Source organism: Thunnus thynnus, chromosome 6, assembly GCF_963924715.1.
Source record: "Thunnus thynnus chromosome 6, fThuThy2.1, whole genome shotgun sequence".
NCBI lineage: Eukaryota > Metazoa > Chordata > Actinopteri > Scombriformes > Scombridae > Thunnus > Thunnus thynnus.
The window spans coordinates 21620456-21634335 of NC_089522.1; the positions used below are offsets into that span (position 1 = coordinate 21620456).

At 38.8% G+C, this 13880-nt stretch overlaps 1 long non-coding RNA gene across 4 annotated transcripts in view; it reads right to left on the bottom strand.

The window, feature by feature from the left end:
* The window catches only part of LOC137184681 (uncharacterized), a 90227-nt gene extending 77336 nt beyond the window's left edge, over positions 1–12891 (bottom strand). For all 4 annotated transcript variants that reach the window (XR_010928700.1, XR_010928699.1, XR_010928698.1 and 1 more), the window contains exon 1: positions 12701–12891. This is a non-coding gene — a long non-coding RNA (uncharacterized lncRNA). The remainder of the gene's footprint in view (positions 1–12700) is intronic.
* Between the last annotated feature and the right edge of the window lie 989 nt (positions 12892–13880).

The window sequence follows — 13880 nt, forward strand, 5'->3', positions numbered from 1 at the left end:
AAACAAAACTGTGTAGAGAGACATGAGAGCCACAATCTCCACACTTATTATTCATCCTCATGTTGTAAAGGATTTACAGATCCAGGAGGGGATCAGGACAGACCTGCTGAGCACAAAGCCTAGCAGTAAAGTCTCTCTGCTCTGTTGTGGCAGATCTGTAGGTGTTTTGCTGCCCTCCTCAGGAAGCCAAAAGAAGTACACTTAATCCACGGGTGAATAATCACTGCTGCTAGAAAAACATCAAACCAAAATCTGATATTACCTTGATATTACCTTGATTGCATTTTTAACCAAGTTTTTAAAGTTCAATCTGAAATCCCCCAATTCAATTCCATCAGCTTCCTCTTCAGCAACAGTTTTTCACTTGAGTGTTCACATTTAAAATACTGTTTTCCATTCAACACAGCAGGTACAACTTTTAATCTTGATTTATTTTTTAACTTTACCTTCATCCCTTTTATCAGGACATAAATTATTTCCTCTTGATTCTATTCATGTCCTAATGTCTATAGTCTTTGAAACTTTAAACTGGAACCTCTCTAAAATCATTTTCTATCTTCAGAATAGTTCATCACATTATATACTACCTCATCGTATTTGTTTCCTAATAATAGGATAAATATGTTTACTTCTGAACCCAGGTCGTTTTCTTGAGTAAATGAGCCTGCTACATGAATTACTCGAATCTTAAGATGACTTTGTCTTCAGCGGAAACTAGTCCTAAAAATTTTGTCTAAGTCTCATGGCGAATTTGTGTATAAACAAATATATCTGCTGCGGTTATGGTTTAATTGAGCAGTTGATTTCCACTGAACCTCCTTTACTAAGATGCTAAACTGAATATGGACAGTACTACAGCGTCAAAAAAGGATCCACCTGGACTGTATGGATGCCTCAGACAAGGACCACTGTAATGAATAATACACTGAGATTCAGCCTTATCCTTATGAATAGTGTATGACTTTCTCTCCAAAGAGAAACACACAACAGGAGATGTACTGTTGTACTGTCTTGAGATGTACTAATTTGTAAAATAGACATGGTTTGGAAGAAGCACTGTCTGAATTTTTATCAAGTGAGTGAGTGATTTTTCCCTTTATATCTGCCCTTTCTTCAATGCCACATATATATTCTGTACCTGTATCCCACCAGCGGGTCCAGTAGAGATTTGAGTGTTAAAAACTCTTCAACCTCTGACTAAGGAGAGCCACTACTCAGGTGTTTCCATCCTGACTTAGAAACACTAACGAGTCTCACTTGGTTTACCCTTTACATTATATCCATTTTACAAATAGGACTTTGTTCAAACAGCCACAGCCTTGCTGCCAGACTTCAGCTATTTTTTTTTTTTTTTTTTGCATATGAATGACTGGTTTTTAGAGGACAAATGTGTGGGCAGAGTGTGATGCTCTCTCACTCTGCCTACAGGAACTCTCTTGCTGAGTGACCGGTAGAGAGGAGGAACACTGTGACCAGGACATGGCACATTCCACACCACCAGCTCCCACATACATTTCACACTCAGAGTTATAAATCATCAGACCCGTAAGAGCAAAAATAACATCAGCTGGTGTCGAGGATGTCAAGATTCCTTTAGAGTTTGACTGTCTGAACAACGAAAACTATGCCTCAAAAGGTATCTTTGGGTTAATCATTATTTTCATTATTGATTAAGTTGTTGATTATTTTTTGAATAATGAATGACTCATTCAGTCTAAGAAAAATGAGAAAACTGTGACAAATGTCCATGTATCTGGATCTGTGTATAGCTAATGATCCCTGGTCGACAATCAAATACACAGCAGCTGAAATCTGCAAGTAACTGACCTCTTCAAAGAGAGTAAATGAGAAAACTGTGACAAATGTCCATCACAATTTCCTAAAGCCCAAGGTGATATCTTCAAATTAGTTGTGTGTGTACAGCTCAAAATCCAAAAGATATTCAATTTACAATAATATGAAAGAGAGGAAAGCAGTTAATTCTCACAATCAAGAAGCTGCAAACTATTTGGCATTTTAGCTTAATGAATTACTTTTCTTCAATTTTTTTTTTATTGGTTATGAGACGAAAAAGCAACAACAGAACAGACAGAGGTAGACAATACACAAAAGACAAAACAGAGATGTCAAACATACTGAGGAGATGTGTCTACAATGTGATCTACAAGCTGTTGAGACAGAGAGACAGAGTGAAACAAATATTCAGAGATAAGGGATGAAGCATCATATGTCAAGAAATCCTCCACCATACAAATGAGGGTAAACTTCCCTACATCTCAGGAAGCAGCAAAAATAGCTCTCTTGGCTGCAAAACATGTATACACTTTCCACAACCTAAGAGAAAACAATCCTCATTCACTGTACTTTGTTCAATCATTTTGTATTTTTGTATATATGTTCAAACAGATTATACTGTTTGAAGTATATTTGTTATATTGTGATTATCTATTTTGTTTTCTTGTGTAAAACCTAATCATTCAGTAATATGTAACTTTCATGCCAATAAATCTTGTTTGAATTTGTGCAGTGGATGAGCCAAGTCCCTGTGTAATTAATAACTAACGATTCTTACATGATACAGAACAGAAGAGAATCAATAAATGGCTTAAAACAGTAATTATCTGTCAAAACTATGGTTGATTACTTGCTTGATGATCGAGCAATCTGTAATTGTGGATTAATCGTTTCAGCACTGATTTGTTTTTCAATAATTATCAGGTGCTTTACTGATGACATCATGAGCTGGGTTAGGTATAATCACACACGGGTCTATCAGCAGGTCAGTGGATAAAGCAGACAATTACTCCACTAAAAGACAAGCTCTCCTTTGTTAGTACTTCAAAGCAAAGAAAGATGATCTGTAAATCAATCCCAGCTTCATTTAAGAGGCAGTTGAGTGGATCTCTTTGGTGCTGCACATGCCTACAGCATGTTTGCCAGCAGTGGGAGCTGTTAGCCTTCACTGTACTGCTTGACATAAAATCGTTCACATTCTGCATTATTATTGATTCTACAGGAATCGACTCGAGCAATATTTGCATCTTGATGCTGGATTAGTCGTACCATCTCAGGCCAGCAGTATTTGAGGCTGCCAAGCTGCCTCTCTTCAATACATTATTCACATTGTTAGTTGCAGCAGTGCTTCTCTCGAATCCTGGTGCATCACAGCTGATGCATGTTCATGTTTCTTTATCTAAATCAACGTCTTCCAGACCATCACTACTATTATTGCACCGAGGGTACGTGTCAGCGCTCTCAGCAGGCGGTAATGTAGGTCAGATGGACTTCTCTGACCATCCCCTCTTGTTGACAAAGACTGTTATTTGTCAGGAATAGCATCCAGGCCTATTCAGTAACCATAAAGTGCAGAGAAGATGAGGTCAGAGGTGTTGTTACAGCTTCATTTATTGGAGCCCCACAGGAAAATCGGATCATACGGTATCAACACCATCTACTCTCACCTGAAATTATCAGGAGATGGAGGATTTGTCAGACGACTGAAACAGGTTTGTGTTTGGACCTACTGTATATTTAGGTCTGTGTATAGCTAGTGATCCCTGGTAGGCAATCAAATACACAGCAGCTGAAATCTGCAAGTAATTGAGCTCTTTAAAAGAGAGTACAAGCACATAACAACCTCTTATTTCTTTTAAAAATATCTATTTGTCTTATGAGAAATAAAAAAGAAAGCCTTTTCAGTAAGCCGATGGGGGGCTTATTTCCCTCTGAACAGTCAGAAGCATAAACAGCAAACAGTAAATCTCTCTCTTTCTTTCTATCCTCCGATTAGCCTCAATTAGCCTCTCTTCCTGTCTGTCTCTTTATGGTCTTTCAAGTTCACACACACACACACACACACACACACACACACACACACACACACACACACACACACACACACACACACACACACACACACACACACACAAAAACACACACACACAGACACACACGCAACATTCTGTCTGTGGTGACGTTTCTGTGACTCCTTCTTACCGCCCATTGTTCATGTTTGACAACTGCAAAGAAATTAGCAGTCTTTGACATGATTCATCATCTTTCAATCGACTGGTTGCTAAGGTGATGAATCCACGGTGCATGTGCAGAGTGCTGAAATCCTGTGGAGTGTGTGGAGAGCGATGTCCTCAGTTTAACACACATACACACTTACACACACACCCTGACTAAAACATCGGGCTGAGTATGCTTCTTACCTCTCCTGCTTTGAGGTTTTAGGGTTTAGAGAAAGAAGCCCCAGATGCTGGTGGTTAAACCCCTCACTGTGTGCACAAATGTCACCCTCATCAGCAAACACTTTCCAGACACACACACACGACACCTCCCACGCACTCATCTGCACACGATCACACAACAACCGCTTCAAAGCCACACATATTTATCAGCCTTCTCTAAACTCCTTTTATCATATCTTATCATTCTTATGCTAAACAGCCACACACAGATTTTGGGGTTGTAAACTAGCATAGCGGCTAATAACACCCGGGTCAGGCGTGTTGATCCCAGCGTGTTGGCTTTTGTTGTTGTACTGTTTGGCTTGTGTGGACAAATGTTTATCTCCTTCACCTTTGGTGCATTAAAAAGCCAATTTGAATTTCAACCTGAATCCTAACATGGTGAGCACATGTAGCCAGGTGGTTAAAACTGACTTAAATCCAGTGCACCTGATTGCTGAACTCATGCAAGACTGGTCATGAATTATGTACCAGAATCAGCCAAGTTTGGCTAAAACTGGTGCAAAGCTACTGACTGGAGCTGCTTCTAAGCCCAAATCCTCTCAAGTCCACACTCACAAAACTGATCCAAATTTGAAATGTGTATCCAACAGTGCCACAGATCCAACTCTCAGTCAGTCCTCCACTGCCGAACACAGAATGAAATGACACTCAGCTGCAATTTGTCCCACCTCAGATGGCAACTACACTGTGACCAGTAGTGGATTTTTGAGGCGGATACCTGTATAGATATTTCAAAGTTTAAAAAAAAAAAAAATAATGATAATGACATATTAGCCAAACGTAATCTTTTAACATAAAAACATACCATAAACAACCATTTTTGACACAATCAGTTGATTCATTTATTAGTTGTTCGTCAGAAAATAAATTGGAAATTATTTTGATAATTGATTCGAGCAAAAATGTCAAACATTCTGCAGTTCCAGTTTCTCCAATTTGAGGATTGTTTGCTTTTCTCTGTTTTTTTTAATCTTTGTAAGATGAATATCTACCAGTGTTGGTCAGACAGAACAAGACAACTGAAGACGTCGCTTTGGGTTCTGAGAAATTTTGATGAGCATTATTTCACAATTTCAAATTATTAATCAAGAAAATAAGAAAAAAGATTAATCAATAATGAAAATAATGGTTAGTTGCCACTCTATGCACTGAGTACAACACTCTGTGGGTTAAAAATGAATTTGTCAGTGCCAGAGAATCTATGTAATCGTGACATTGTTTTGTAAATTACCTTAATTATCTCTACCATTTCTGTACTGCAATTTCTTGTTACTTATCAGTGGACATATGAGCTGATACTGATATATATACTAACTATATACTGTCAATTGGCAGATATATTGGTCTGGCTTTGCTGTCAACATTGATAAAAATATAAAATAAAAAAATCTTCACTGTAGTCCTCTCTCTTTTGTCTACTGCATATCCTAAAACATGTCAACCGAGAGCAGTGATCTGTATAAAACTGCAGCCTGTTGGTTCAGCTGTGTAACTGTTGCTTCTTCTAGAAGATAACAGGGATACACCGATCCAGCTTTTTCTCTCCCAATTAAGATTCTGATACATCGACTCAATAACCAATCCAATACCAGCACTCGTCTTTTCCCAAATTTAAAATCTGCAAACCTCACAGCTTGGAACTAATTGGAATCATTTTTATGTAAAGTAACATGAGACCAGGGATTGCTGTGGAGCTAAAAACTGAGCCCACTGTGACTAAATGAATGTAACTGATAGCAGAAACACTGAATTTTATAATGACATTAACAAAGAAACTGTTTTTACTGTGGATATGTCATGTCATGGCCAGGATCCAATCAACTTAATATGGTCAATATCATCACCGACAACACAATTCAGTGCATCACTATATAACCACCTCTTTCACCAAGCATCTTCCAGACTGTATCATTTTCCCCCCTAGAATTGGAGTCTAATATCACAATAAATATTACAACAAATACTACTGCCCCACTACCATCAGCCATTGCTATCTCACTACTTGCAAATACAAGATCCACAAAAAAACTGTTGTACTTGTGATTATTTAACTCCTTCCATGCATGCATACTGTCTCTTTCTGACACACTGTTTAGACAGGATCATGGTTGAGACAACTGACAATTGCTACAAAATGTGTGTCCTGACCTTGCAGATACATCACAGTACGGACCAACTCATCGCATTTATTACTTTTTAGGTATATTATAGCTATTAGGTGCTCTCGTGGTAGCGCAAAGGTGGACCTCACTCGTATTTCTTGTCCTATTGAAGGTGTTTTTGTCATAGTGTTTATTCTCTCTGTAGCCTCGACACAAGAAACACGGCACAAAGCATGATGACGCTGTTTTGTGTTTTCATTTTTAGACATCACAGGTCAAAAGAAAGAGGGGCCCTGTCAATCGGGGGCATGAATAATATTTACACATTCAGTGTTTGAAGCTTGCCTGGGCTCATCTGTGTAGAGACATTAATATTTATTATATATGTGTGTGTGTGTCCTACATGAACCAAACAGTAATCCTACGCCACTGTACTAGCTATCTACACGATTATCTTTAGTTCAAAACAAAATTCTTATTCATGCATGACAGTGAGAGCAACTCGCCACTACTCATTCCAATTTTACAGACAGATTAGCTTTGGTGAACCAGCATGCTTGTAAGTTTTGAAGGCATTAATCATCAGGCTGGTGATGTGGCGTGAATACTGGAAAGTGGGCGAAGATGAAAACATTCAACGGGGATATGCATCAGTGGAGCTGCCTCCCCAAATTTATCAAGTGTGTCTCCAATTTAGAGGAAGTGAAGGGGGAGATAGAGTTTCAAACATGCCAGAGAATTAACACAATTTCCAATTAAGGCTTTCATTTCCTTAATGAGAGGGAGGGACTAGTGCAGACTCGGAGACAGATCAGCAGATGATGGATTGGGCTCCTGAGGGGTGTGACTGGGAATAGTCTACAAAGGCTTTACAGCCCATCTGCTTGGTAACCTCATTTGACTCCTCTTGAGAACGCATACCGTTATATTAACTTGATTTATGGCTTTAAAATTTTTAAGTTGTATTTTCCTGTAGGTATGTGTGAAAATTAAAAATGATTCACTGTTTTACATACCAGATGTAACACTAAAGATGATAAAGCCCTCTCTCCTCCTCAGGAGGATTTTGTGTTTTGCTAACTCATTGTTATGAAATACTCCACCACATCTCTTACGGCTGGAAAGCCTGATAGCTATATTTGAGGAGCTTCAGCAACAGCCTGAGAGTTGATTGAAGTCTGCTAGTTAGCCTGCGGAAGCAGCAAGACCATAAGGCCTCAGGTCTGTTTATTGAATTACATGAGGGGGGTCTGATGATTGGCATAGCAACTCATCTGTAGGGAAATTGCCTGTGAGAGAGTGGGAATCATGTGACTTTGTCCGCATGACCAGTTAATGGAGGTGAGGGAGAGCATCAATGCATGAAGATCAAACAAACTCTCTACTGTTCACACCTAAAAAAAAAAAAAGGGGGGGGGGGGGGGGGGGGGCTGGACAAAGAGCTTCCTTTTCTAGATATTTAAGGAGATATTTTTCAGGAGCAGTTTTTCACCTTTGGGGTACGCTCAGCTCCCTTTGCTGGTGCTGGCGGCTAGTGATGCAAAGATGAAGAATAGACTTAGTTCTAAAAGAACATAATGCAGGCTGTTAGCTCATTAGTATCAGCTGTTTTATAGTCACAAATCACCTTTAATCTGGTGCTGTAATAGTCGAGTAATTGATCATAGAAAATTGATTTGACCTCAATGTTGTGAATTGCTTTTTCACTTTAGTCATTTTTCAAGCGAAAATGCTCAACATTTGTTGATTCCAGCTTCTCAAATGTGATTTGGGTAACACTCTCCTTAGTCCCCCTATTTAGCATTTATAAGCAATATATAAAACAATAATAAATAATAAACGGTTTACACATTAGGGCTGCGACTAAGGATCATTTTCCTTAATTTGCCAATTATTGTCCGGATAAATCAGTTAATAGTTTTGTCTATAAAATAATCAGGAAATTGTGGAAAATGTCTGTTAGGTAATAATTTCTTAGAGCCCATGGTGTCATCTTCATGTCTTGTTTTGTCTGATCAACAGTCTACAGTCCACAGAAAAGCTTCAAATTTATCAAATTTGAGAATCTGCAACCAGCTAATGTTTGGTATTATTGCTTAATTAAATTAATAAATTACTAAAACAATGATTCAGTTGTCAAAATACTTGCCCAGTTTTCTGTCGATCGATCAATTGATTAATGGTAGCTCAGCTCTGTAATGTATAAGTAAGCAGACATAAGGGTTTCTTAATGTATTTTTCAACAACTATAACTCCTCCTGTGGACACCTATTAGTGGATACTGGTATATAAACAGATAATTAATGACAATATAGTAAGAAGGAGAAATTATAATTGTTAACAAATACTGTACATTAATAAACATTTTAAAATTTCCTTGTGCTGTTCTGCTTACAACTACATTACGGTGTGTTTAAACCATAAAATGTTAATATATATAATTGCTTATAAAAGCAAAATAGGGGGATTTAAAATACAGTGTTACCAAAGAAGCAATTTGCAGGTGATATCTTAAGCTGTGGGATGAGCATTTTTCACTATTTTCTGACATTTTTATGGCCCAAATGATTAACGGATTAATAAAAAAAAATAATAATAATAAAAAAAAAACAGACAATAACTGCAATTATCATTAGTTGCAACTTCAATCAAGTCAATTTGGTGGTTTTTACAATCTGGCAGGCTCACAGTCTCACTCCACTGGTCATTACTGCTGCAGTTTGCATCTACCTGCTACACACAGCTGCTGCTGTTTACGCCCCCTCTGCCCCAACCTCCTGCCCCATGATTTGGTTTCTTATTAATCATACATTCACTGGCATTTCTCTCCTTGTGCATTATGTATATGCAATATCTCAGTGATATGTGTCTGCTGAGTTCTCCTCTGTCACCCTCTGTATTTTCTGCTGCTTGAATGCTGAGGGGAGCGTCCTTTGTTTCCACTGAATACAACCATAAAGCTATTTGTAGCTATAAATGGTCCACTCTCTCCTTTGACATGAGTGGTTTTGAATTATTAATTCGTACTGCATGTTGACAGCGGACACAGCCAATGCAAAAAATAAACATCATAACAAACAAAGAATAAGAATATTACATTCAGTTAACCAACCAGTATGTCGAGGAAGGAGGTGTTAATCCTGCATTAGCCACATGACAGATTAACATCCAACCGTTTTCACCAGGCAATGAAAGGGACTAGCTGCTTGCACAGATGCACACGTGTACATGTGCTTGAGTCACTGTCCTTGCCTTTGGAGATGCTGATTATTTCTAACCAGAATGGATGTAGTTTTCATTTTTAACTTAAAGGCAAACGTGCTTTACAGATTGCCTCGTGTGCTCATGTGTGGTGGCTGATCAAAGCTGAATCAAATTAATATTTATTGTTTATGTGTGTGTGTGAGAGTGTGTGTGTGTCTGTCTGCGTCTTTGTGTACGTTTGTGCGTGTGTGTGAACTGAAAGAAATAAATGAAAGCTTCACAGCATCTTCTGATGTTCGTCATGATCGCGTACAACCACTGTTAAAAAGGTTTAAGCCTGCTATTTTGGACACAATGCATAACATAATGCACTGTACGCATATACGCTCTCCCATCTCTCTCACTCGCTCACATATTTGTGCTTCTTCTGTCTCATCCTACTCACTCGCTTAATGACATAGCCCATATTAGATAATTCCTCTTAAATGATGTTGCCAAAAATATGATAGGCCCATCAGTAATCCTTACAAGGCTCGGAAATAGAACTGAATAACCCAAATGCTAACATGATCATCCAGTACTTAGTTGCGTAAGTGTTGGTACTCGCGTATACAGAGTGGTTAAATACGGCTGTCCTTCACCTTTGCTTGTTTCCCCTAAGCCTACGTTCTTGTGATTCTGCTGCTCTGCTCTTTTTCAGATCTGTTTGTTGCTTGTCTAGGAGGCTGGCCCAAACCCCCCCCCCCGCCCCGCAAAGCTCTGTGCTCATCCAGGAGACAGAGCTCCTCACTGTCTGGTAAAAATGACAGTGTCTTCCAGATCACGGCCAAACAGTGTGCTCATGTCTGCTGAGCTCAGGGTCTTACGGAGTACCAGCCTCACCAGTTTAATATTCCAGAAACCCGCCATATGAGCTCTCGCCAGTGACATAGCCTTGATTTATGTCTTGCTCTGGCCTTATCCTGGCTTTCATCAGGCCTGCAACAACTAACGACAGGTTTTTGTTGTATTTCTGATGGGTAAAAGTCTCACTGTTTGTTTTTTATTCCACCAAATATGAAGCAAAGTCAGAGCAATAGATTCTGACTGGATCATGTGGCTCAAAAATGTTTGGCAGAGGAACACAGCAAAGAAGCTGTGATCCTTGTCTTCCTTCATCTATTTTTTTAATATTAATTAACACGCTGACTATCACATCCATCTGATATAGTTAATTTGATTCCAAAACAGCAAGGAAATAAAGATGAAAAGCTGCTATTTGGTTTTGATAGCACTCATCCATGTCTGTTCTCTGCACAAACACAAACCTCGTCAACAGCAATAGAGGCAACTGTACAAGTAACGTAACTCCGAATGACAAATCCTCCTGTGCTAAATGTTTATGCTTCTTTTTACTGTACGGTTGGGGAAGTCTCTGGAGCAAGCATGTTTTAAGAATTTATTTGAAAGGATTCATCTCTACTTCAGCCATTCCCCGTGGTGGCAGCCTGTGCGTCAGTGGTTGTACAGTCCTTTGATGTCAGCTAGCACAAAATAAAACATTTACTCAGCTACGTTAAAAATTGTTTTTTTTTCAAGTACCCTCAACTGATGGAAGGAAATTCTGATATGCATGAGAGAGAGAATCAAAGCAGAAATCACAATTGGTTGACCCGTAGCTTGTACTCACAGAAAATTTGTAGTTCTGGTTGCGAAATGTAATCTACAGTACCAGTCATAAGTTTGGACACACCTTCTTCTCTGACAGTAGACAAATTTATATTGTCTCACTGTACATATTGTCATATTACATCTAACTCACACTTCCTTCTAAGACTCAAACAGACAATAACACAATTCCGTTAAACAAACAGGCTATGACCAACAATAAACCCATAGGCTACCACAGCAGGGGCCATGTGCATAAACACAGCTATTAACACAAATTCTTAAAACAATAGCAAACAACAGCAACGTGTAGCATCATCAAGGCAGAAAACAAACGAAAAGAACAACATACATCCATAGAAAGCGGTCTGAGTTTGTGACTCTCATGTAAACACACTTTTTGCATTGATGATTGATTTGTTTTTCTCAGGGATTAATTCAAGCCAAACTTTGCAACACTTACACTGCTTTGAAGAATCACATAACTTAATGTTATTATGAAAAGTCCTGTATGTAGGCCTATGCCACTTCCGGCTGCCAGCTTTGGCTGAACAAAATTTCGTTCTTAACCAAGCGGGTGGCTCCGGGTCTGAAAAGTGAAGCCAATGCGGAAGTGATTTAAACCTGCATGCTCTCTAACGGCCATCAGGGGACGACTCCACTGAGTCCAAAAAGAAGTCTGATTGTGTGGAAGTCTATGACAAAATGACCCTACTTCTCACTTGATTTATTACCTCAGTAAACAGTTATCTAATGAGTTTATGGTCTCAATCGCTAGTTTCAACTCTTCTTCAATACATCATGATGTTCCTTCTGTAAATTATTGTCCCATTTAGAGTAAAATAGACGATAAAGCAGCATATGCTTTATGTCGTGGCTACATCGTGATTGACAAGTCGCTACCACTTTGGTTGGGTTATGTAACCATGGTGCAACCCCAGATTCGCAGAGTATAGGCAAAGCCGTAGCTATTTCAGTGGGTTTTCGGTCCATGACAGTTAACATTTTGGTTGCCAAAAAAGTTTTGTTCAGCGTTTGGTTGTACTAAACCTCTCAGGAGTCAGATGTTCAGTTTTCAAATTTTGTTTTAATGGTTTTAAGTCTGTTTTTCGCTAGCGAAAATTGGCATTAGCATTAGTACTATTAACTACAGACTGTAAATGCACCATGCTAACCAAGCTAACAGCTAGCATTAGGGTCAGCTCCACCCTCTCATCCAAATATGCTCACTTCTGGCTCCAAAAATACAAAACGGCGACGGTCAAAATGCAAACTCAAGGCTTCAAAACAAACACGGGAATCCACAAACCAAAGGATCACGTTCCTAATTTTTTCAGACTATGTTCTCAACTTGGAAAACGACTTTGAAATCGTGTTAACTGTGTTGTTTTTCCAGTCAAGTACAAGATTCTTCAAAACAGCGTTAAGTGCTTTCAAACAACTTGTTACAGCGAGTACAAACACATGACGTAGGATAAACATTAACGTTACCGTTAGCCGAGCCCGACGATTTTCCTGTTGGCCTCTTCCTCCCTCGTTGACGGCGATGCAGGGAAAAATAATCCGAATAAACTTTTAACTCCAAATGTCCACTTTTACTTACTTTTTTGACTGATACTGTTAAGCTTAGCCTTTTCAGTTTCAGCTCCCTCACTTCATGCACCTGCTGGATGGGCGGTTATATTGGAATGTTCGATTTGTCTCACTTAACGTACCCCCCGGGCGGTGCAACCTACACATCGTCATGCTTAACGATAACACATATTGTAGACATACTAAACTTCATATAAGTTAATTGTTTTATTTAGAAAAAAAAATCTGTACTGGCTGTTTCAAAACTACCGAGGAAAATTATGCATCTGCCCAGTAAATTATTTTGAATTAATCAATGTGACATTTAAAAGTTTATTCTCGACCTTGAAAATAGAAGTTTGACAAAAAGAAAACATCTTAGTTTTTTTCTGTGGCTTTCCAACACATTTTACAGTTTTTCTCAGCAGATGGAATTTGTTCAGTTATCATGGAGTTGGTCATATACTGGAGGGGAGAAAGTTACTCCTCTTTGGTGCTGAATGTGGGTTGCCTTCATCTCTTTACTCCTGGTCAATGACTTTGACCTCCTTTCTATGTTATACTGTGACAGGTTTTGGTCTGGTGTTCAGTTGAAAGCTCTGGAAAAAGCTAGTGAGTTTCCTTGATTTAATTTTTTTTTCAATCAATATTTCAATTACTATACGCTGCTGACGGAGGCCTGGTCCCAAAAGCAAAAAGAGTGCTTTCACTTTTCACTGGATAACTTACACGGGTGTAAGAATATGTTGTAATCCTGTCTGTATAAATTGAAGCTCTCTCCATCCCAAAATATGAAACTGTAATCTTATTCAGAAAGTGGTATGATTAAGACAGCGTATTTGGCAGGGAATGGGACTGAGCTTTTCCCTGTCGACTGTATCATGTGACCCCTCCACTCTGGATCTAACAATGTTAGGGTGACCTGCTCCTCCTGCTTGATGAGGTAACATCATACCGAAGCTGTTAATCTATGACAGTCATGGAGACATGCTGGAGAGCGGACAGAAATAGAAATGCAAATGGTGACAGTTTCATAACACCTCATATAGAAATCATTACCCTGATCTGTTTGCCTCTATGTACCACATCTCTTTATGTG